Here is a 24,531-nt window from a genome sequence, read left to right as displayed (position 1 = left end):
AGTGGAGGATTACAGCTTCTCATCCCTCCCCCTTCAGACTGCCTCTGTCTAGCTGTGCCTGCCATTTCCCCCCCCCCCTTCAGTCTATATTAAGGAACAATGCTGCATCTGGCTGTGCTTAGAGCACCACTGAAGTAAATTTTGGCTCTGTATGGTGTGAACCCAGTCGCAAATTGGGGCCTCAGCTATTTGAATAGTACATAGAACAATGGGGTTCTGATTCTGTATGGAGTCTTTGCATGCTAAACTAATACAACCACCTCTCCCAAAATTTTGCTTTTGTTATTGCTGTTCTCTAATGGCCCATCATACCATGGGGTGGGGTCTGTGTCCTTAGAACTCATCTCTTGCTTAAAACCATATGTTGTGACATACTTCTCAGAGATTCTACTCAGAATGTGTCACTCTCATTAAACTCCATTAAAGGAGATATCATGGCCCTGTGGATAAGGCATAGGAATGGGGAGGCCTAGGTGCTCTTCACTTACCTGCCATGTGATCCCGGGCAAGTCACTTCACCTGTTTGTGTTTCCGTTTCCCTTCCCACTCTGTGGCATGTATCTGGATTGTAAATGCTTCAGGGCAGAGACTGTTTCTTAACGTGTGTTTGGGGCTTCTAGGTGCTGCCACAGTAAAAATTGATGGTAATACTCAGTGGGGGGGGGGGGGCAGGCATGGGTGCTCACGTCTCACGAGAGAGATACAGCTTATAGGTAGAGCCCCTGAATTGTTTTGTACTGATTCAGAATGTATATAAAATGTAAGTCATGTGTGTCTGTCAGTACAAAGTGGAGGGGGAACCCTTAATTTGAGGTATCTGGAGGAAAGAACCACTGACTGCATTGTTCAAGGGAAGCTAGCTGTAAGTTGGGAATTAATAGTAACTCATTTTCCGGTCCAAGGATCTCTTGTCACTGTAAAAATTTTCCCCATACAGCCCAAAACTCAAAGTAAAAATGTGAAAGCCATAGGTAGTGTTATATTCAGTTAAAATAATTGTATTGATTCCCAGTGTAACTGGGTGCAGACTCACCGGCAGTGCCTCCTACTAGTCATCTCAGGAAATTAGTGTTCCAGCCTCTGGAGCGCCCTCTTCAGGCCAGTGTCTCACCTTGCTGCTGGCTCCCATGTCCTTCCTAGGACCCTGGTGCCCCTTTCACTGGGTGCTGCCCCCTGGCAGTACCCCACAGTTGTCTCCCCCTCCCAGGGGAACCCCCCCCCCACCCACTATCCCTACCTTGCCTCAGTCATAGCCTCCTGCCAGTCACCAGCTAGCCCCCACGCCCTGGGGCAGACCGCAGTATGAGCCACTCATCACAGGCAAGGTTGGGTTTGGACCTGCTGCTTCTGCCTACCCGTGGCTGCCCTGCACCTAATAGTCCACCCCAGGCTGCAGGCCTGGGGCTTTCCTAGGCCAGAGCTCCCTGGCTCCCTTGGCCTATCCCCAGCCCTGCTCCCCTCCAGATACTTGGTTAAGCCCCTGCAGCCAGGCTCTCCTCTTTCTCAAGGCCTGATTCTGAAGTCTTAGTACCAACATAGTAGCTATTCCGAGTCATCCTAGTGAATTCAAATAGGACTCCTCATGGTAGTGTTTGCAGAATCAATGTTTACCCTACTTCCCCACTTCTTATATTGTAATGCAGCAATGCAGTTGCATCTGCCCAGGTACAGATTTACTTCCTTTCTCAGGCCTTGAGAGAGTCTCTCTCCAGGCTTCTGGCTCACAGCCTTTATAGAGCCAGCTGGGCCCTGATTGCTGTGGCCCCCAGCTGAGGCTGCTTCCCCAAACAGCCCTCTCTCAGGGCTGTTTTAAACCCCTCTGGGCCTGAGCAGGTGTCCACCCCGCTACACCCAGATAATAGCAGCAGTTCATTCTTGCAGGGATACATGTCACTTCCTGTCATGAAGATTACTTTCACATATATTACATCTGAAAGGGGGAACATAGGCATAAAACTGCTTTGTTATAATGAATAGTGATTTTACACTGGGCATTAAAACTATATTTTTCATATATATATATTTTGAAATTGATCTTCTAGGATTATTTTTACTGCATAGACATGCTTTGTGCTAACAAAAACTTGCTTCTATAATGTCATATAGCTTTTAAATAGTCTTGGTCCACTTTGTCTTGTGCATTTGCTTGTGTGCTCTCTTTTTTGTAGCAGTTTATTAAGGAGAAGATTGCCATCACCCCCTGGTTCCCCCCCTCCCCCCATCTTGATAAGAGGGTTAACACCATGTTACCATGGGTATTGGCCATTCTCTGCTAAACCCTAATAATCCACCAGGAACCTGGCTCTCTACATTTCATGGAGATTTGTCACCTCTGGGAGATTAAAGTTCTTCATGCCGATCATGGTGACATTTAACTTCTCCGATTGTGGAGCTATTTTTCACTTGTGCTGTGCTCATTGGAAGGCTCTTCTTATTAAATATAGATTACTTCATCTTCAGATAGAAATAGACATTTTTCTTCAACTCTTTCTAGGTAGCCTGGTTTCCCAGAAACCTCCTGCTAAATGCAAGGGTTTGCTGTCCTGCAGTTTACTTACTGTATTGCTGGAGATTGAATTTGACACAGATTCTGGAAACCACAAGGTAAGAGTACAATTATTTATTTTTTATAACCTAGAAAACAGTTTTCATGACAGCAAGTCCACATATAAAAATCTTTTCAGCTTTCTCCTTCATGACCTCTTGTCACCTCACACACACAATTCAGGCCCTGTTTTTATCTTTCAATGACTGCAGTAAATTTGTACCTCAGCAGATGCAACTGCATTGCTGCGTTACAATATAAGAAGTGGGGAAGTAGGGTAAACATTGATTCTGCAAACATTACCATGAGGAGTCATATTTGACTTCAGTAGGATGACTCAGAATAGTGAGTACAATGTCGGCACTAAGACTTCAGAATCAGGCCCTACATTATGTAACCTTTACAATAAAAAAAGCTGGAGACTGGGTGGACAAATTCTAGGTCTTAATTTATAGATGTGCATGCACACACTATTATATATCACACACCAAAATATGTTAATTATTAAGGTTGCAAAGGTAAGCACTCAAAAGTGAAGAAATACCAGAATTAAGATTTTGTTTAAAAATTTAGGCAGACTAAAAAAATATAAATCCCATCATGTGTCATCCCACGTGGATCAGCACAGTTGGAAGCTTTAGATCCACTGCGCAAACCTCTGCTACTTGAGTTAAAGGAGTAAATAATAGCAGTAATCGGTTGTAATCTTCTATGTGGACAAGCACTAGCGGGAGATGAGATTTGCCAAAGGGTTTCACAAATACTTGCTGACAGCAGAGGAATGATGAGACTCTGGAATCGTGGGTTCCAATCCAAGGTGGGGGTGCTCTATTCAACACTCTTTTGCCTCCCCCCCCCCCCCACCGCGTGACCCCTTTGCCCTTAATCAGGCCCTGTCTAGTCATGTCTCTTTTCCACCCCGTCTCCTAGTTCCAGTGCTATTCTCTTCACCTAGACCAGCAGTTCTCAACCAGGGGTGTGAGGCTCCCTGGGGGGCTGCGAGCAGATCTCAGGGGGTCCACCTAGCAGAGCCAGCATTAGACTCACTGGAGTCCAGGGCAGAAAGCTGAAACCCCGCCTCCCCAGGCCCTGCCACCTGGGGGCTGAAGCTAAAGCCTGAGCAACTTAGTTTCACTGGGCCCCATTTGGTGTGGGGCCCCAGGCAAATGCGCTGCTTGCTACCCCCTAATGCCAGCCCTGGGTTTTAGATTTAGAAAAACCATTTTTGTGGCACAGGTGGGCTGTGGAGTTTATAGCATGTCAGGGTGGGGGGCAGGGGGAGCTCAGAAAGAAAAAGGTTGAGAACACCTGACCTAGACAGCATCTGTCTCCACTCCTCAGGTTTCTTATCCCAGACTCTCTCTCCCCTCCCAGACTCAGTCTTCTTGTCCAGCTATTTCCAGTTCCCTCAACCTCTGATCCTTGTCCCCACTTTTCTTGTCTAGACCCTCCTATTTCCCAGTCACACCCCATTCCTCATCTGATCTCTTCCCCCTCAGCCCAAGTTTCCAATCACTCTTATGCTCATAGTCCATGTTCCCCAGTGGCTCTGTCTCCCTCCTATGGTTCCTCAGTTTGTGTCCTCACCCTGGCTCGTTCTCAGTCTCTTTTCCCAGTCTCTCCCTGCCACCTACCAGTCCCCTCCCCTCCCCACCCTAGGTCCTTGTCCCATGCCCCTACTCAGGTCTGGCTCCTGTCCCCTTTGTATTTGAATTAGGAAGCTTCCTCTTCCATGCTGCCTGGATGTCAACAGGGGGTTACTGAGGAACAAGAGAGACAGGTTTCCTGCTCTTAGTTCTGGTGCCCTGATCCCAACCTGGCACTGCTGCAGCAACAGCCAGGAACTGCAATTACAGGGAAAGTCTCCTCATCCCTCTGCACCACAGGCTGGAGCATGCTTACCCCCTCTGCCAAATTTCAAGCCCCTGCTCCAAATCATGGGGCACAAGGGCTTCTCAGAAGGTCACTAGGATTTAACACAGACAAAATAATCTATTTTTCCCTGGTCTCAGTCTTGAGAATGGATGAACTCTTTTGGCCAAAATTTTCCTCAGGCAGACAGACACCTAGTGTGGAAAATTTCAGCCCAATCTCTTAAAGTTTAGCAATATTTTAAGTAACTGAAAACAGGGTCTTATAATGGGAAGTATTGGGCATTGTTAATACCAAACCTGCCTATAATACAAACTGTAGCAAACTGTATGCAAAGCAATGACTCACCAGTCCAGCACCTCCTGCTGGCTGTCTTGGGAATTAGCTCTTCCAGCCCAGAGCACCCTCCACAGGCCAGTGTTTCACCTGCCACTAGCCCCCATGTCCTTCCCGGACCCTGGTGCCCTTTACCCTGGGGTTCTGCCCCAGCAGTACCTCCACACTCTGGGTCTCCCCTCCCTGGGGAACCCACAACTCTCTAAACCCACCTTGCCTCAGTGGCTACTGCCAGTCATCATCTAGCCCCCTTTCCCTGGGGCAGACTGCAGTCTGTAATGGCCACTCATCACTGGCAAGGGGTTAGGCCCAGCTGCCTCTGCTTATTCCCAGGCTGCCCCTCTGCAGCTCCAGTACCTTTCTGGGCCTTTACCAAGGCCTGCAGCCTGGGGGTTTACCAGGCTGGAGCTCCCTTTACCCTTCCACAGCACTGTTCCACCTTCCTCTTAGGCAGCTAACCCTTCCCACTCCAGGGCTAGAGTGAGACTCCTTCAGCTCCTGGCCCCCAGCCCTCTTATAAGGGCCAGCTGGGCTCTGATTGAACTGGCCACACCTGTGGTCAGCTACTCACTCAGCTTTTCCCAGGGCTGCTTTTAACCCCTTCAGGGCCGGAGCAGGGTGACCACCCCGCTACACAAACACATACATTTCTGAGACTTGCACCATCCTTGAACAATTGGCTTGCAGCTTCTTAATGTGTGTTTTACAAATAAAGGGCATGATCTCATATGCACGTATTGGTTGGGAGACTGTGTGTATATGCACGTTATTAGAGTGCTCAGGATAGAACAGGGAAATATATAAAATGGAATCATTTTACTGGCAATGGGGATTAGAAATGAAATATGATCGTAGCCCATCTATATAAATAGAAAATAAAGGTTTTTGAAAAATAAACCAGAATTGTGAGTAAGGTTTTCTCCTGGAATTCTATTCTAGTTGTAGTAAAAGTAAATGTTCAACTATGTATTTAAAGAGTAGCTCTGTTTCTGTATGTGTTGGTAGAGCCTATCCTGGGCCACCATCCAGGGGAGAGACCAGTATGAATACAGTGCCAACCCTGGCCTGGCCAGGGGTGGGTCAGATGATGAAAAAGCCAGCAGGGAGAGGAAGAGATCTCCTACCTGCTTTGCTGACTAGCTCATTGGTGGGTGGGAGGGAGGAAAGAGAGAAGATTCACTCTTGCAGTGCTCCAACAACAACTAGTACTCTGGCCAGGGTGGCTGGAGCTTCATGTGGAGGTACCTTAGCTTGATATGTGCAGGGAAGGAGATGAAAACAGAGGATCAAGGGGCAAACAGGAGTCAGGGGAGTCTGAGGGAGAGTGTTAAATAGAGTAAGATACAGTTAAGAGGAGGGAAAATGGGCTAAATGAGAGGAACGTATGAATGTAATTTATTTTCTGTCGTGGTAATATCACAAGTTAAATTCGCTGAGCGTGTGGCAGCATAACGCACTTGATATGAAAGTAAAAAACCTTCCTCTGATGTTCCAAGGATGGTCCTTGGCTGGCTACTGAAGTGAAGATATTATGAAATTCCTCCTGCTGATATTTTTGAAACAATGTACTGTGCCTGTTACTTGATGATAGGAGAATGCTTGTGGTTTTGTTAGATCAAATTATAATCTATTTATAGAATTGTCATATGTATATTCGTATAAAGTCTGAAATCTGACATCATTAGTTTCTGGATTACCCCCTCCCCTTATGCTGACTTTCATCCAGAATCATAATTTTTTCTAAAGTGTCTGAGTCTGTCTCCTTTTTCCAAGATGAACTTTGTCCACTGCTATAGTGGGCTGAGAGCATGAAGGACACTTTGGTCTTTCTGACCCATTTTCAGATGTTCTCAGTCTTTGTTGCTTCCCTTAAAATACATTTTAATCTTTTATGTGGGGGTAGGGGGGCAGTTCACACGTCTTGTTCAAGGTGTCATGGTGCAGAGTATGGAAATACAACTTCAGTATTCTAAGTGGGCAGTTACATAGGAACCTTTGGTCCCTGATTCAAACTGACATCAGTTTTTACTATATGTAGTATTAAAAAACAAAGTTATTTGAAATAGAGGAAATGAGAGAGAGAGCTGTGATTGTAATGCAGTTGTTTTAATAGCCGTGGCTCCTCCAGCACAGCAGAATAATTGCTTTACAGAATACTTGCTACCTGAGGAAAGTGTGGGCGAGGCATGGAAACGATAAAGTGAGCCTTCAGTTGACCACATGCTATTAGATGCTTGTCTACTCTACCACTGAACAGCGTGGCTTTCAGCTGTATGTTCCAGTGGAACAGTAGGTCACATCTAATGTGATACTGTGTGTAATCTATAAGGTAAAGAACAACTGACAATATAGTGAGGAAAAACAAAAGAGGCCATAGGAACGTCTCCACCCTCTGTACCAAAGCCAGAAGTATAAGAACGCTGCTTTTATCTCTGATGTAGCCTTGCTGCTTTAAAATTTCTGTTCTGCGTCTTAGGTAGTTTGAAGCAAAGATTTCAGTTTTCATTGACTCATTCAGTTGGGGAGAAAAGCAAGTGAAACAAAGTTGAAAATGCTAGCTGCACTGACGTCCAGTATCCATAATACCTTAAGTAGGAGTCTAATGTGATATGTATTGGCATATGGAACAGAAACTAAGCAGTAACTCTCCTTCACACAGTGGGAAATTCACTTATCCAGAAAAGTTCAGAGTTCTGTATCTTAAAAAGAGATGGGATTTTTTTTTCCGAATAACCATTGTTATACATGTTAAGATGAGGCAATCTAATCACGTCTGCAAATCTGCTAAACAGAGGATCATTCTGGGAAGCATGCTCCATATACACTCACAGTATTGCACAATTAGAGAATAGCATGATTTCAGGAAGGAAGGTGGATTTTCTCCAGCTGAGACACAGGAAATACTAACAAATATTCTATGAATGCTGATCAGGTGTTGCCTGTCTAAATTTTGTAAGTGAAAGGGAGAACATTGCTTAATCAATATGGTCCTGTTGATTTATGTATTTATATGTAGCTTCTATCGATAGCCATAGTGCTAGCCACAGCATAACTACTCCAGGCTTGCGAGTTATATCTGGGTTCTATTCCCAAGGAAACTGAGGAACACACTTCCTTTGTAACTACTGTGCCTCAGCTTCCTTGTTTTTTAAAATGGAGAGTCTATCCCTCTAATTCACAGACATGCTGTGAGACCTCCAGAAACAGTTAAATACTTTTAGTTCCTTGGGAGAAAGACACTGTAAAAAAGTCAAAATACTTATGTTTATAGTATAAAATATATACTTGGATTCATATGTTATCTCTACACTGTTAATAGGTTGCTTTTAACCCGCAGAAGTATAGTTTCTAATGTTTTATGTTACCATACAGATTAGATGCTTGTATCTAAATCGCTTGTTAAAAGTCAAAGGAAAGACATATGAGGGTTGCTACGCAGCTGCCATTTTACACAGTCAAGGTTTAGGACTAGAAACAAAGCGTGGAAATGTGATATCTTTTTAAATTAATTTCCTTTTACAAGAGCAGTTTAAAATATTTTTGTCAGGTTTAATAATAATGAGCTCATTTAGGGCTGAGATGAGTGATAATTATGAATGGATCATGAGTCATCAGGCCATGATGTTGCCTGGATTGCAGATTTTATTTATTACAAATGAAATTGTTCACCACCGAGGATATTTTGTGCATGCTAATTATATGGAGTTCTGCTGGGTAGTTTTTTTCTTTTAAGTTGATCTTACCCTCAAGGCACTTCACATTTCTGTCCTTCCCTTCTACTTTGCTCTTATGTCACACCTGTACTTTTACTCCCTCGGTGATGCAAGCCTCACATGTTTGTTTGCTTACTTCTTGCATGCAAACGTTGCCATATCTTCTTCTGTGCTGCCTCTCATCGATGGACCTGTTTCCTGAGATGAAGGAATTCCTGATCCCTTTGCCAGATTCAGTTCTGCACAGTGCATAGAGGAACTCAATCTCTCAGTAATGGCTTGTGGGATGGATGGAGGGGGGGGAGAATGTTGGCATTTGCTTTATAAGTTTAATGGGTTGCGGGAATTATAATTGTATATTAAAAATTATATCCTTTTCCCCTGACACTTCATATCTCACTTTTCTTCTTAGACTCTTATTCATGAAAGCACTTATGCGCCTTCTTCACTTTAAACGCATGAACAGTCCCTTTCTGTTCAGTTGGACTACTCCATGGGCTTAAAGTTACGTGTGTGCTTAAGTACTTTGTTGGATTTAGGCCTTAGACTAAATTCAGCTGAGAAGGGACAGCATCTTCCCATGTGTTTGAGAAACACCTAGCACAATGGATGTTATCATAGTATAAATATTAAAAAACTGTGCACCATTTATTCTGTTTGTGGTATTAATGTAGGTACTGATTCTGACTCTGATCCTGGGTGCACGCATGATTATATGAATGTCATCAGTCCCGTTGACCAAATTTTGCACATGCTTAAGTTTTGCAGGATGGGCCCTCTCAGAGATGCTGAGCAGCTACTGCTGCTTTTAACACTGGCAGGCCTGATCCTGCTGTTGTTGATGTAGCAATGTGGGTTAGTACCTAGGACTGGGGTGCTTAATAATAATACTTATTACAGGAAAGCACCCGTTGACTTCAATAGTGCAGATCTGAGCTATTTCAATTGATGTTGTAGGTACTCAGTTCTTCTCAGGATCCACCTCTGTACAGAGTAACAGATATTCATCAGGGCACAGTAGATTTGAAAGTGAACAACACTTATGTTCAGGATTCTGGCTTAAAAGATACATATTTTAAAATGTATATGAGGCCTATACATCTATTTCCTAAACTTAATGTTTCAAAGCCTGTAGATTGTGGTCTCAGATGAAATGAGACATGGCGATCGTGGGAAGTCGCGGACGACTGGAAAAAGGCTAAAGTAGTGCCCATCTTTAAAAAAGGGAAGAAGGAGGATCCTGAGAACTACAGGCCAGTCAGCCTCACCTCAGTACCTGGAAAAATCATGGAGCACATCCTCAAGGAATCAATTCTGAAGCACTTAGAGGAGAGGGAAGTGATCAGGAACAGTCAGCATGGATTCACCAAGGGCAAGTCATGCCTGACTAATCTAATTGCCTTCTATGATGAGATAACTGGCTCTGTGGATGAGGGGAAAGCAGTGGACATGTTGTTCCTTGACTTTAGCAAAGCTTTTGACACAGTGTCCCACAGTATTCTTGCCAGCAAGTTAAAGAAGTATGGGCTGGATGAATGGACTATAAGGTGGAGAGAAAGTTGGCTAGATTGTCGGGCTGAACGGGCAGTGATCAATGGCTCCATGTCTAGATGGCAGCCAGTATCAAGTGGAGTGCTCCAAGGGTCGGTCCTGGGGCCAGTTTTCTTCAATATCTTCATTAATGATCTGGAGGATGGAGTGGATTGCACCCTCAGCAAGTTTGCAGATGACACTAAACTGGGAGGAGAGGTAGATACACTGGAGAGTAGCGATAGGATACAGAGGGCCCTAGACAAATTGGAGGATTGGGCCAAAAGAAATCTGATGAAGTTCAACAAGGACAAGTGCAGAGTCCTGCACTTAGGATGGAAGAATCCCATGCACCGCTACAGACTAGGGACCGAATGGCTAGGCAGCAGTTCTGCAGAAAAGGACCTAGGGGTTACAGTGGACGAGAAGCTGGATATGAGTCAACAGTGTGCCCTTGTTGCCAAGAAGGCCAATGGCATTTTGTGATGTATAAGTAGGGGCATTGCCAGCAGATCGAGGGACGTGATCGTTCCCCTCTATTCAACATTGGTGAGGCCTCATCTGGAGTACTGTGTCCAGTTTTGGGCTCAACACTACAAGAAGGATGTGAAAAAATTGGAAAGAGTCCAGCGGAGGGCAACAAAAATGATTAGGGGACTGGAATACATGACTTATGAGGAGAGGCTGAGGGAACTGGGATTGTTTAGTCTGCGGAAGAGAAGAATGAGGGGGGATTTGATCGCTGCTTTCAACTACGTGAAAGGGGGTTCCAAAGAGGATGGCTCTAGACTGTTCTCAGTGGTAGCAGATGACAGAACAAGGAGTAATGGTCTCAAGTTGCAGTGGGGGAGGTTTAGGTTGGATATTAGGAAAAACGTTTTCACTAGGAGGGTGGTGAAACACTGGAATGCATTACCTAGGGAGGTGGTGGAATCTCCTTCCTTTGAAGTTTTTAAGATCAGGTTTGACAAAGCCCTGGCTGGGATGATTTAGTTGGGGATTGGTCCTGCTTTGAGCAGGGGGTTGGACTAGATGACCTCCTGAGGTCCCTTCCAACCCTGATATTCTATGATTTAAACCATGCAACGTATTTCAACACAACATTACACAGACTAAAATAACAATCACTATGGTAGTTGGAGCAGATACCTCTGTTTCAAGATGCAAAAGCTTCTGCTGAAGTCAGATGGCATAGACTTGTCACATTGTTCAAGAAAAGAAAGATCACTGTGGGATAGAATTAATTTGCAGCATCTTGTTTACCATTTTGAATTTTGTCAGGAATTTCCCCCCATGCAGTCTGATATGTCTAGTGACAGATTTTCAGTGAGAGGTAATATAATATATTAAGAAAATGTTATTGATCACAGTATGCTGTTACTGGAAGATGTCTTTTTTCTAAATGGAACACAAGGGACTTTCTGTTGTTATGATAGGAAAATATATTGTAACATGCAAACAGGATCCTTGTAAAGGTCAGAGTATTTTAGCACTAAATTTTTCTCTAACAGTGTTGAGTTTCTTCACAGCAAGATCAAGATTTTCAGTACGGAGGGGGAAACCTTACAAATAAAGCGTCACATTCATAAAGGAAGGCAGTAAGAATTATGTCCACCATCACCAGAGATCAGAAATTACAAAGTAATAGACGTTACTGTAAATCACATTGTTGTGGACATGGACTATTGTGAAAAAGTGGGGCTGGATTAGAACCAGTTTATACATACTGTGACAAAGTTCCTCCTCTGCCTTGGTGGGTTCTGCGCTTTCTGGTGGATTTGCTCGCCTCAGAGGTTTACGGCAGTCCTCAGTTTGGCTCCTTTTGTTAGTGGCACAAACCTGCCATTCACTCGGCTAACCTCTTCAGTGGCCAGCATGGGGAAAAGGAGAACAATCCCCGCAGTCTCTGCTGGCCCACCTAATGGGTCGGGGGACAGGCCAGAGACCTTCCCCTCTGGTGGGCACAGTCCAGATCAACTCCTCTTATATCAAATCGGGAGTTGGAGGGATGGGGGAACCCGGGCCTGCCCTCTACTCCGGGTTCCAGCCCAGGGCCCTGTGGATTGCAGCTGTCTATAGTGTCTCCTGTAACAGCTGTGTGACAGCTACAACTCCCTGGGCTACTTCCCCATGGCCTCCTCCCAACACCTTCTTTGTCCTCACCTCTGGACCTTCCTCCTGATGTCTGATACTGCTTGTACTTTTCAGTCCTCCAGCAGTACACCTACTCACTCTCAGCTTCTTGTGCGTCTATTGCTCCCAGCTCTTCGCACGCACCTCACTAACTGAAGTGTAATCCTTTTTAAAACCAGGTGCCCTGATTAGCCAGCCTGTCCTAATTGATTCTGGTAGCTTCTTAATTGGCTCCAGGTGTCCTAATTAGCCTGCCTTAATTGGTTCCAGCAACTTCCTGATTGTTCTGGAACAGTTAATTGTCTTACTCAGGGAAAAGGGGTCTGCTTAATCTGGGGCTAATATATCTACCTTCTATCACTCTCCTGTAGCCCTCCGGCCTGACCCTGTCACAATACTCTCTAGTCATGTGTATATTAATACACATGCACAAAATTTTGTATCCATAATAAAACATTATAGTCCTCTTAAATAAAAACAATTCTAAACCAAGACGTTTTATTAGGCTCCTAGTATAAAAAAGTTAAGGAGAAAATCTTCATTGCACACAGAAGGTTTGCTGAGCAAATGTGCATTAGCAGTTTACAAAAAATGGGGTAGCAAGCTATCTCAGTCTGTAGCAGGGTGCCCAGTTCATGCAACTTTAAAAAAAAAAAGAAGTCTTAAATGTATTTAAATTTAAAGAGGACTTCCACAGCATAACCAACAACACTGAGTATCTTTTATATATATATATATAATCTCCAATGTGCAATATGAATATAAATTATGACTGGTCTCAAAATAGAACTTCTAGAATAGACACGTCATAAATAGGATGCCCAATAAAGTTATTTCAACATTTTCCTAACCAAACTCTCCAAAACATGTAATGCAAAATATAACTCTTCACCAAATATATTATTTCATTACCATGAATAATATCTGTGTGGTGTATACACAAAAAACCACATGCCAATTTCAAATGAGCCATTGCTGGTCTGCACAGTAAACCAAATAAAATAATGTTCTCAATATTTATTTTCTTTTGTCCAGCTCCCCTTTCAACATGTCTCTAGTGCCTTCCTCAGTCTTTGATGCAATCAATCTCCACTTCAGTGGATTTGAAAATATAAGCTTGACCAAGAAAATTCATTTGTGGTACTGCAGCTGGTTACTAAACCACTGGCAGTTCCTATATCCCAGAATGATTCTTCACTTCAGCAGCCCTTTTTTCTTCACAAACAAAGCACGGTAGCATCTCTCCAGAAATGTCAATTTTCTTCTCCTGAAATTTTCAGTACCATATTTGGTTTCTACTTTGTTGACTTTAAGCAAATTGTTCCTGTGTCTCTCAGATATCCAAAGTCACAAGAATGGTTCTAGGTTATGTGAGAGCTTGAGTTTTCCCAACCCCACCCCTCTCCCAAACTACTTCACCACACACTGAAGCCTTTGTGCAGTAAAAGAGAGCTTGGGTTCTCAATCAGGGAGTCAACATAAAGAATCTAAATTTTCAGATACCTTTTTCCCAGTGAGTTTAAAAATTTTCAAGCTATAGATTTTCTCTCATTTACTGCACTGAGTCTGTTACAATCTACTGCAGCAATAAACATGACCTCAAGTGTAAGAGAACTGGGGATTCTCTACAAGAACTCTCTCCATTGACCTCCAAGAGTATATCCATCTCCTCATCAACCACTCAAGTCTTCATTAATTAAATCCATACTTGTTGATCATGGCAGTTTCAGTACAAATTCTGAAAGCATTTAATAAAGATTAATTTACCCTCACACCACCTTTCTGAAGTACTTGTGTGGAAAGCAGGGATTCTACTGAAACTACGAGGGAATTTTAGGTAGGTGGAATAGGGTTACTTTAACTGGAATTTCCCCATAACACAAGGTAGGGATTTTAACCCTGGAGAAAGTGCTATGTGATCTTTACCACGACCGCAGTTGGTTAGAATATCAGGTGTACAAGTCAACCAACAGACATTGCTGCAAAGGATCATCATCACTCGGTTGGAATACAAGTTCATTTCTGTCGCAGAAGGAAGAAAGCTACTAGCTGAATGGTCAGCATCACATCTTATAAGGAGATCTTTGGTGGCTGACAATACAGGTAAAAGACCAGACTACACTTGGCTTTTGAAACCTAATAGGATCTTAGCTTGAGGTGACATGGCTTCAGGATCAGATGAGCAAGTCCCGCAGCCCATGCTGCCGGAGTTAATTTTCACAAGTTAAATCAGCTTCTACTGCAGCCGGGCTCCCCACCATTGAAAAAAAAATTTACTCATCTGCTTATTCTCGGTGGAAGAATTATTTTGTAGGCCTCCCTCCATACCTACAGACAGAGACAGAGAAATGAAAAATAAGCCTATTGTGCAAGAGCAATTCTACAAAATAAGTGTAGCATTTGGGTAGGAGATGGCTGGTATTGTGTCCCCCTCAGACTGGGTAGAGTTTCGTCACATGCTGTAGAGCAGTTTTTAACATAAACACAAACTGTGCAAAGTTTCCTATAAGCCTTTTGTGACCATCACTACAGAACACTGTTTAAAATACTATTTGAATCAGCTAAATTGGGCTAGCATTGTGGATGAATTTGGTGTATAGTTAGACATGACTGCAAAAGAGATGAATTATTGAAATATAAATCCTCTTAGTTGCCATGTTTCTGTGTTCATGGAATGAGAGGTTGAGGAAAGATGAGGGAGAGAAGAAAGCCAGTGGTAGAACAGATTGTGCTGTGTAAATGATAGCAAAGTTTTTTTTGTTTTGTTTATTTGAATTGGAGTTTGGTAGATGATGTAAATATATGTATATTTTACACTTCATTTTGCACTGAATGTAAAAATGTAGTTTTAAGCAGAAAATTAGACAACTTGCAAACTCATTTTAGTAATTCTCTGAAAGAGGTTTCTATATAGTGATAAGAACCTTTAATTGTATCTCTTCTTCGTGATACATGAGCAAAAACAATTATACTGAGTGTCTCTTATTTTATTAAGGAAGGATACAGTCCTTTAAGCATGCAAAAGGATTTTTAATATTTCACTGGTTACAGGAGTTAAAAACTGCCTTCTTAACAGACTAGATAAACTGAGAAATGCAGACCCCCTCATCTTTGTCTGCTCTAAAGTTATAGTAAGAGGATTTTAGTAAGATTAGAATCTTCCACTGCCTACTTAAAAGTCTACTCAGAACTGCTTTACATCTCTATGAAGGGAGAATCTACACTAGCTAGATTTGAATAATGGAATTGCCGTTAATATCTAGCATAAAAGGATGATTGGTTGTATATTTGATTTATGGGAAGCCGAAATTGACAAAGTGTACTGTATGTGTGAGGGTATATTTATGCTAGTAACCCTTGAAAACCAATCCAATCTTGTTATGTTCACTAAACATTTAAATGGCTAAAATAACAATTTATGGTATAGTAAATCTAATTACTGTAATTTTGATAGTTTTGATAATGGCTTTGGGTTAGTAAAAACCTGTGCAAACGTTCCACATTCAGAGCAAGTCTGACAAGTCACCATTTAGTTACTGGCAGTTACAGGATTATCAGCTTTGAACCAAAGGAAATAATTTCAAATGTACTAGGAGTTTAAGGTATGTTGTTTCTTCATCAATTGCTAATACAAGAATTGTGTTTTCCAATTTATGTGCAAATGGGCTTCCAAAATCTTTACTGTGAACTGAGATTTTGTTGTCGGGTTTTTTTCTATTTTTTTTATTATTTTTGTTTGTTATTTTACCCCTGTTTTGCTAATAACCATCAGATTGCACATGCGTGCAGCTGTTTCTTGATTTTGCTTTGCCTGCAATACCTAATTCTTCGATATGTATTGTCTGGCTGCTTTGCAAACAAGGTGTCCTTAAGATATTCAGCTATGCATTCATTTTTGAAATGTTCTGGAAATTATTTGATTTTAGGAGAATATCTTGTTGTTTCAAATCAGACAAATTCCTTAAGGGTGTGTAATGTGTTTTGTGGGTTGATAAGTCTAGTGTATGTACTGCACTCATCATACTTTGATATGTATCTATCTAGAACATACAGTAGCTCAGTAAAATGCATTTGGCTTAAATATAGGATATTAGGTTGGGCTTCCTGCTAAATAACTTCATGTTATGAGGCATTTGTCACAACTTGCCCACATAGTTCAAATGGAGTAGTTTGCAGAGTTGGTACAGTGGGCTCTCTTGTAGGGGCGGGTTGGTGTTGTTATCCAGTTACATTAGTAGTAGTTCATGCTGCTTGGTGCATTTTGAGGGCACAAACCAAAACTGTTTCTCAGAAGTATATTTTATGAGCTTGGGATAAATCCTCTTTGGCAGGGACAGTTTAGCAATATCCCTCCAGAGTCCCCCCTTTCAACCCAAGCTGTGCATTTTCAGCCATTTATTTCTCTCAACCTACTTGTGGAAGTCTTAGTCACCAAACCTTTCAAATTAAAGTATTTCTCATCCAATCTTAACTCACTACATAACTTTTTCATTATTATTTTGAAAGAATATGTTTAATACTAAGAAAATGCAGATGAATAACTCACTCAATATACTTTGTAGGCTTGAACCAACATGATCCATGCATCCAAATTATGGCAGCTTTATCTAGTGTGAATGAGATGCTACTTACATTTGCAGGTAAAAAATCAACAACTATTAATTTGGTAGAATTATTTATTTCTTACTGATGATTTTTGTAGTGTATCTAATCAGAGTGCTCATGAATAGAAATGACACAATTTAAATATAGAGGCACTGCTGTACATTGTATGATCTTGTTTTCTCAAACTGTTCCATAATGCAGTGAATAAATTTATCTCTTCTGAAAAGACTTTTGCAGAAATCATACACGGAGTGTTCACCTCTATTATTTAATATGACTGTTTTATAACTCTCATAAATCGGTGATTTTTCAGGTGCCAGTAGCAGAGGGAGAAAGGAGTTCATTCTGAGGAGAAAAAGAAGAAAGGCAAAATCATATGGAAGCTAAAAGTGCAGCTAACTGCACGAGAAGCACTTCAATGAAAATGAGCACTAGAAAATAGTTAAATAGATTTGGCTGAGATCATTCCCCACCTCCCTTGCCCAGCAATCCCTAGGTAAACTTATAGAGGGCACTCTCCCAGTGTATATCTTTCCATTCCCTTGTGGAAAGGAGGTGGTGGTGGGTCAGCAACACCTGGTCTCCTTAGGGTATGTCTACACTGCAATTAAACAAAAGGCGGGTAGGGTCCCAGAGCTTGGGCTTCAGCCTGAGCCCAAACATCTACATCACAATTAATCAGCCCCTTAGCCCAGCCTGAGACAGCTGATACGGGCTAGCTACAGGTGTTTAATTGCAATGTAGACGTACCCTTAGAGGCCCCTCCTAGGGGCTTCACAGAGGGAGAGATGTATTCTAGGCAGGCTGGTGAAGGAGTGGGCAGGCAATGAGGTGAGGACATCATTGACCCGTCATCCCCAGCCCTGTGGAGAATCTCTGGAAAAGGGTGGGATAGGTGAGAAAGACTTGGGTTTATGTCACTGCCAAATGACATAAGACAGAATCCAGTCAATGGAAGATCTGGCCCGCAGTGTGTAAGTGCCTCCATTCCCCTGTAGACATCACACTACTGACCAAATAGAGGCCTACATATGGCTCTCAGCCTAACCTTGGCAGTGGTGCGTTGAGATGTTGAGAATCCTTGGGACAGAGACTTCCATATGGAAAAGAAAGTGAGTCAGGAAGCTCAGTGTTACAGATAGAATTGATTGAAATGTTTTAGTGAAATTACTCATCCAAACTTCACATTCAGACTTTTAAAAAAAATCGAGGAAAATTTTTTTTATTAAATTTCTTTCATGTTTTTTGCCCAGCTTTAGCTTCAGCATTAACATTGGGGATCTTTATTTGTCTTTGGCAATTGATGACTTAAGCAGAATGGAAGATGAAGGTAATCTTAGACCCGCCATGAAGAACCAGAAACCAATGCGTTAAGGTGCACCCTAGTCTGGTTAGTGCATGAAAGATACACGCATTATGTATCTTAGCAATTCACATTATCTTCCCTTTCTAAGCACTTTGATGTGCAGTTATGCACCTGTGTTAGACCAGCTCCTGGTAACCAGAATCTCTCTCCCCCTAACCTGTCTGCCTTATATCACAGTAATGCATTTCTCAGTACCTTACTGAAAGTGCTTGCTGTCTTTGGTATGGTAAAAAGCATATTTAGCGTCCTTCATTATGACACGCTACATAATTTTACAAAGCTGGAAAAAGCAGAGTCTCTAATCCTCAAGGGAAGGTTGAGGACAGCCCAACTGAATCTGGCTGCTACTTTAATATTCCGCCTCTTTTAGACTTGTGGTATTTTAATCCCACAATGAATTTCAACATTTACTTGTGCTTGAAAACCTTACTGGGAACCAGCACCTCCTAATCTTTTACATTTCTTGTGATTAGCACTGCCTACTAATCCTAACACTAGACCCAATACCAACTGTTAACTGCACTACTTGTTTTCCAGCTAAATCTAATCCTTGTAGCAGTCTGAGACCAGCATTATATTTATCACTCTTAAACTGTCAGCTGTAAGATGTTGTGGCAGTTCTTGGGTTGTGTTTTTTTCTTCGTCACAGGCTGATAAATGCAGTGATTAGTATGAGATTATTTTGTATATGATGAATGCTACAAAAGGAAAACAATAATCTCTTTTGTATGTGAGGAAGTATTTCACTTTCTGCCGATGTTAGTGATTAGTAGCAAGATGTGTATGTGCAATGACTTTCCTTAGTGGCAATTCCCTCCTCCCACACCTCCTCACCTATTAATATTTGTTTTAAAGCTTTTGCTATTAGGTTATGTAGACTCTGTTTAATGTGCTAGGAAAGATAATACACTTGTCAAACCCATCCAGTTCCCAACGTGCAGACAGCTTTAGAGACAAACATCTGGTTCTAGCAAAGGTTCAATGTGTGTTTGTCCACCCAGCAGCAATAGATTTTGAACTACCTAGATGAATTAAGAGTAAAGAAGCTTCTGTTGTTTTTTTGTTTTGTTTTTTGTTTGTTTTTTTTTCATGGAAACTTGTGTAGGTGTATAAAATCTCCAAGAGCTGTTCAGAATTTACATTAGGAGAGAGCAAAAGAGAGTGCATACTGCATAGCCACAGAATAATTCTCTGTTTTTTTTGTTAACAGGACCCTCTCCCCTAAATGGTTTTTAAATTGCACTGAAAATAACAGGGAAATTAGACGTAGAATATGAAATTACACTTCTACATAAATGGAGCTAATATAGCTAGCAGTTCCCTAAATGTTTCTGCTGTCATTGTTGTCTTTAGCGTCTCAGTCACAAGACCCCAAAAACTGATAAACAATTTTTGTTATTGATATGGCTCTTACCTATGCGATGGTCTTTGCGTTTTAAATGTGAGAAAAATCTAAAAATGTCTGTAGATCAAAATGAAGGTCAAAACTCAAATACATGCTTTTTCTAATTAACTTACAAAAATACATGGTTATTTAAACACAAACCCCACTATTTTAACTCCATTGCTACTCAGAGTTGCTGGCTAGGAATTGGAGTGGGGGTCTGGGTGTCAGGAGACAGGGGTTTTAACTTCTACTAGGACAAAGACTTGCTGTGCAACTGGGGGCAAATCAATTAGGCCAAAATCTTCAAATGTCCACTAATTGTGGGTGACTCAGTTTTTTAAGTGACTAACTTGAAATACTTTGCATATGATATTTTTCCCCCAGAGATGCTGAGCACCTACAGTTTCTATTTTCTTTAAAAGGAGTTATAAGCCCTCCAGATCTCTGAAAATTGAGCCCAAGTGTCTCAAACTGGGCACTCAAAATAATCAGAGAGGCCACTTAAAAAGAATTACCATAACCTCTGTCTCTTGTTTTCCTATCTGTAAAGTGGAGACAGTAAGACTTACCTCTCCAAAAAATGGTGTTAAGGGTTAATGTTTATAAAGTGCTTTTAAGCAATTAAGAGGAGGGATCCTAAATATTGAGGGGGATTTCAGATAAACACCCCAATGGACTGCCTGAAGACTGCATCCTATCCAAGTGAACAAGATCTTTTAAGAGGCAGCTCAAATGCAGATCCAGCCAGAAGACATCTGTTCCTGATTGCTACAGTCTCTGGCTTGATCTGAAGGGCCATGGAAATGCTGTCTGCAGCACACCTTCAAAAGAGGAAAGGGCAAGGGCTCCCACAGAAGAGCTGTAGAGAAATATGTATGTGGTGGCCTGAGGGACAGTTGAGGGGTGGAGAAGAAGCTGTAAGTGGGGGAGAGTTCAACTGTGGGAAAGAGTTGGGGAGATGCAGGCTAAATTATGACTAACTTTGGTTCTCTGATGGTGGCAGTTTTAAAAATTATTTGTTTGGCTCCTTGTCTGTAAAAAATAAATACAGGCTGCTTTGGAGAAAATTAATTTGAATTGGGTTTGCTTATGACCAATCTCAGTTCTGTTTTTTCTGAGACTTACCCCAACCCCTGTAAGAAATATATATACCTTGAGCCATGTTGTTATTTCAGTGATGTTGTTACGAACATCACTGAAATCTTGTCTTTCTCTGATCCCATTGGGCCAAATTCTAGAGGAAACACTTGCTATAATTTTCGGCCCTGATCCTTTAATTATCTCTGCAGAGATTTCATTGGAGAATTGGGGCAAGATTTATTTTTGGTGCCAGTGAAAGGTAACAGGAAGAACAACTCTCTTGTACGACTTAGTGGCTCTAGCATATATCTTGAGCACACTACTTTTCAGGTGTATTTTTTTTTTCTATCTGCTCAGACTGAGTTGGAAAAGCTCCACATTTTACATAGTGCCAATATTGTCAAATGTGTTTTGAAATTGTACATATTTTATACAAAACTGACAAAGTATTTAAAATTGACCCTTTATAAAACAGCATTTTAAACTTTTATCTTTTCTTAAAATGATTTTCAGTTAGTAACTTAACTCTATATTATGGAAGCATTTGGGTGTAATATATATCAGTTTTATTTTCATTTTTTTAATGTTAAAGATTTTAAAAATGAATTAACCACTGAAAAAACAAACTGTGAAACAGCATAGCTTAAAAATTAATCTTTAATTAATTAAAGTTTGTTAATTGTTTTGCTTGTTGTAAGTATTAATATCTAACAAGGGTTCAATCTATCCTAAAGAAAAGAGCTTGGGTAAATTTTTTCAAAAGCACTTTTTCAATTTTCAAAGAGCAGTTTAGGGCATGTCTGCAGGAGAAGCTAGTACAGAATGGGCTAGTGTGTGAATTTAAAGCAAATAGCAATTCCACGTTAACTCCCTGCATGGATGCTCATGTTCCCTGCTAAAAGTACCTTTGTGAATTTTAACTTCGTCCAAAAGGAACTTTCAATGTGGATAAGAGTGTCTATGCAGGGAGTTAGTGTGGAATAGCTTTTATACTTTTAATCCATACCTTAGCTTAGTCCACGCTCTCTTTTCTCTGAAGAGCCTGAGTCTCACTGAAAGTAAACAAGACTTGGACTTAGGTACTTACGAATCTGAGTCACACTGGACTTTCAATGAGACTTCAGCCCAGATTTGAAAATGGGACTTAGGCTTATAGAGTCACTTAGGTGCTATTGAAAAGGTTACTCCTTTAGTGGCGTAGCTTTAAAAAGGAATTTTAAAGGATTGTTGCTACAAAAATAGTGTTTATAGCAAAAAACTATTAATGTTAATAAACCTTATCAGAGGACCGTAAAAAGTTTTAGCAAATGTAAATCATGAGAATTCAGACATGAATTTCTAAAAGGATGATGACTCATAACGTGTGATGAAATGGAACTGCTCTGCTTTTTTGTTAGTTCATTGCTACACATGTTTGAAATCCTTCTCTCCTACGTATCACATTTTTTCAGAGGTTGAGAGTTACAGACACCAGCAGCCGAGAATCAGGCTTCATAGTCAGATTCTTGCAGAGGCTTGTGCACCTGTTGGTCTCTCTGGGGAAGCTTGGCAGGGGGCAATGAGCCCTCTAGCTATTCTGAATTGCTAGCACTTGCAGCTGCAGGAGGAGAAGAAAAGTGAGAGCTGATCTGGGAACTCTGGAGATGTTCTACAGTTACATGTAGAGAAGCCTCATGAGTTGCTACATGTGCAACTCTCAATAGAATGGAGCGGAAATGCGATGCTAGTGACACACCTGTTGGTGGAACAGACACTAAAGTTTAGGGTCCTAAAGCTGAAATTATTAATCCTGGCTTCAATGGGAGATTGTTTGTTTGAGTAAGGACATTGGATTTAGCCCCCAAATTTAAGGAGAGACTGGGAAGTGACTGACAAGATTGAAAGTCAGGAGAAAAATATAACTGTTTCCCCTGCTTGATCCCCCAAAAGGGCAAATCCTAGTACCAAAAGTAAAACAACAATTTTGGGAGAATATTCAACTACGAAGAAATCTGGATACCTTGGAGAAAGCACAAAGCACTGGAAGGTGAAATTTTTCAAAAGCGGTTGTCCTATTGATTTTCACCTTGTGACTTAGGTGCTTTTGTATATATGATTTATGTGCTTCTGAAAAGTTTACCCATACATTTCTGTTGATAATGTTCCCAAGGACTCTCAAAGTTTAAGCAACATTGAAAATGTCTCTTGAAGTCTCTGAAAATTCTTTCTATCTATTTGCCCCTCCTTCAGGGTTTCATACAGGTGTTTCATGCACTGTATAGCTCTATTTATTTTTAGATTTTGGTCTTAATCTCCCACATTTCCTACAAATTCTGACCTCATTACCAATATCCATACTGCTCTGACTTTTACTGGTAACTTTTAAGGGGCACAGTTGATCAAAGTTTCTTAGGTCCAACACTGATACTACAAAGCATGTGACTGTAGAAAAACACTTCTGTAAAGAAGCAGTGTTCTCAGGGGGTGATGCTCCCATTACCTCCCCCACCCCAATTACAAAGACTGTAATTCATTCTTCAACTACCACAAATGCAATTTACTCGGTATTTTGTGAGCTTCTCAAATAGTATTCTGCAGGCCACTATGTACCTGAAGTTCCCCACTAATAGCAGCAGCAATACTGAAGGTTAAGGCTGAATAGGAAAGGCAAACTTAAACTTAAAAACTTGAACTCAGCTCCTTGCAAAAGGCTTTTAACGGCAATTGGGCTTCCTCAAGTTCAGGAACCTTGAGACCCGCTGATATAGGGCCCTGAATCACAGCCAGATAGTAACAATTCTTAACCAGAAATGTATTTCTCTACCAATTCTGTGTTCAGTAAGTTTATACTATTTGGGGGAAGATTGTTTGCATTGCTGCGGGAGCCTGCATAGGCATCTGTATACCAGTGTAATAGGCTATGCAAGTAGGAAAGCATATAGATGTGCAGTGTTTTAACTACTTGAAACCTGGGGACATATCCCACCAGATCAAAATTTATTTCAAGGTCTGTCAACATTGAGGTTTCACCAGGTTGCCAGTGTGGCTCTTTGAACATGCCCATGAAAATAATTGTAAACAGTTAATTTTAGTTATAGCTGGTTCAGAGTAGATCCTTGAATAATGATGTGTGGCTAGATTTCATAGAAAACATGTCTCAGAGCTGTCTGAAGCAGGGGTTCTCCAACTTTGTCAGAGTGTGGAGTTTCCCCCAGCTCCCACCTCTCCTGTCATTCATAATCACTTAGCATCATTGTGGCAACTTTAGCAATTTCCTACACGAGAAACAGCATGTCAGAGGTGCTTAATGTAGTCTGAATGGGGCAAGTTTTGAAAAATAATCCTGGTTATTTCTTCTCCTTTAATCTCCCTGTGATGGAGTCTGTCATGACTTTTCTTCCCCATGCTGGAGACTTTGGCACCCTGATACCTCCTCCTCAGGAAAAAACCCACTCAGGCTGGACTTCCAACAAGACTAACTCCTCCAGGGGCCTAGACGGGCCAGGAGGAGACACGAAGCAAAGACAAGCCGGGGGCCATTTAAGAAGGCTTGCCTGCAATCATCTCAGGGAAAATGCGGGAGGGACAGGAGAAGAACTCCTTAGTCCTAACCCAGAGCCCCCACACTAGACCCAGGCTTTTGTTTGAAGTGCCGTGTCCAAGCAGGTACCATTTGTGTCTTTACCAGTTCAAAAGTGAAGATAGCCAGATTCTGAGTTTATTTACTGATTAACATTTTAAAGGTCCTCTTGCTCTGGGCAGGCTGCCACACTGTTCTTCCCACTTGTTGTTTCTCTCCAGTCTGGAAACTAGCAGAGATAGCAGCAAGTGACTAGCCATGGACCACAAATTGAGACCATCTGGTCTAAAGTAGTCTAATCACCAAAGAAATGGGTTTAGAGGGGATTCTTTTAACACTTAGAATGTACTTTAAAATGTATCTTAGGAATGGCCTCCATCACCATCGTATCTGAGAACTTCACAA

General features: G+C 41.5%; 1 protein-coding gene across 5 annotated transcripts in view; it reads left to right on the top strand.

Moving 5' to 3' along the window:
- KLHL29 (kelch like family member 29) overlaps window positions 1-24,531 on the top strand; it is a 571,650-nt gene that overhangs the window by 77,543 nt on the left and 469,576 nt on the right. For 2 of the 5 annotated variants that reach the window (XM_074947521.1, XM_074947520.1), the window contains exon 2: window positions 2,495-2,604. The exons of 2 other annotated variants lie outside the window; for them this stretch is intronic. The gene's annotated coding sequence lies outside the window, so the exon portion shown is untranslated. Of the gene's footprint in view, window positions 1-2,494; window positions 2,605-16,752; window positions 16,770-24,531 lie in introns of those variants that run through there. One more of the 5 variants, XM_074947524.1, reaches the window with a different exon arrangement.

The sequence above is a fragment of the Natator depressus genome, chromosome 3 (assembly GCF_965152275.1).
Source record: "Natator depressus isolate rNatDep1 chromosome 3, rNatDep2.hap1, whole genome shotgun sequence".
In the NCBI taxonomy this organism is placed as follows: domain Eukaryota; kingdom Metazoa; phylum Chordata; order Testudines; family Cheloniidae; genus Natator; species Natator depressus.
The sequence above is the reverse complement of the archived record's forward strand: the minus strand, read 5'-3'. Positions and strand labels throughout refer to the sequence as shown.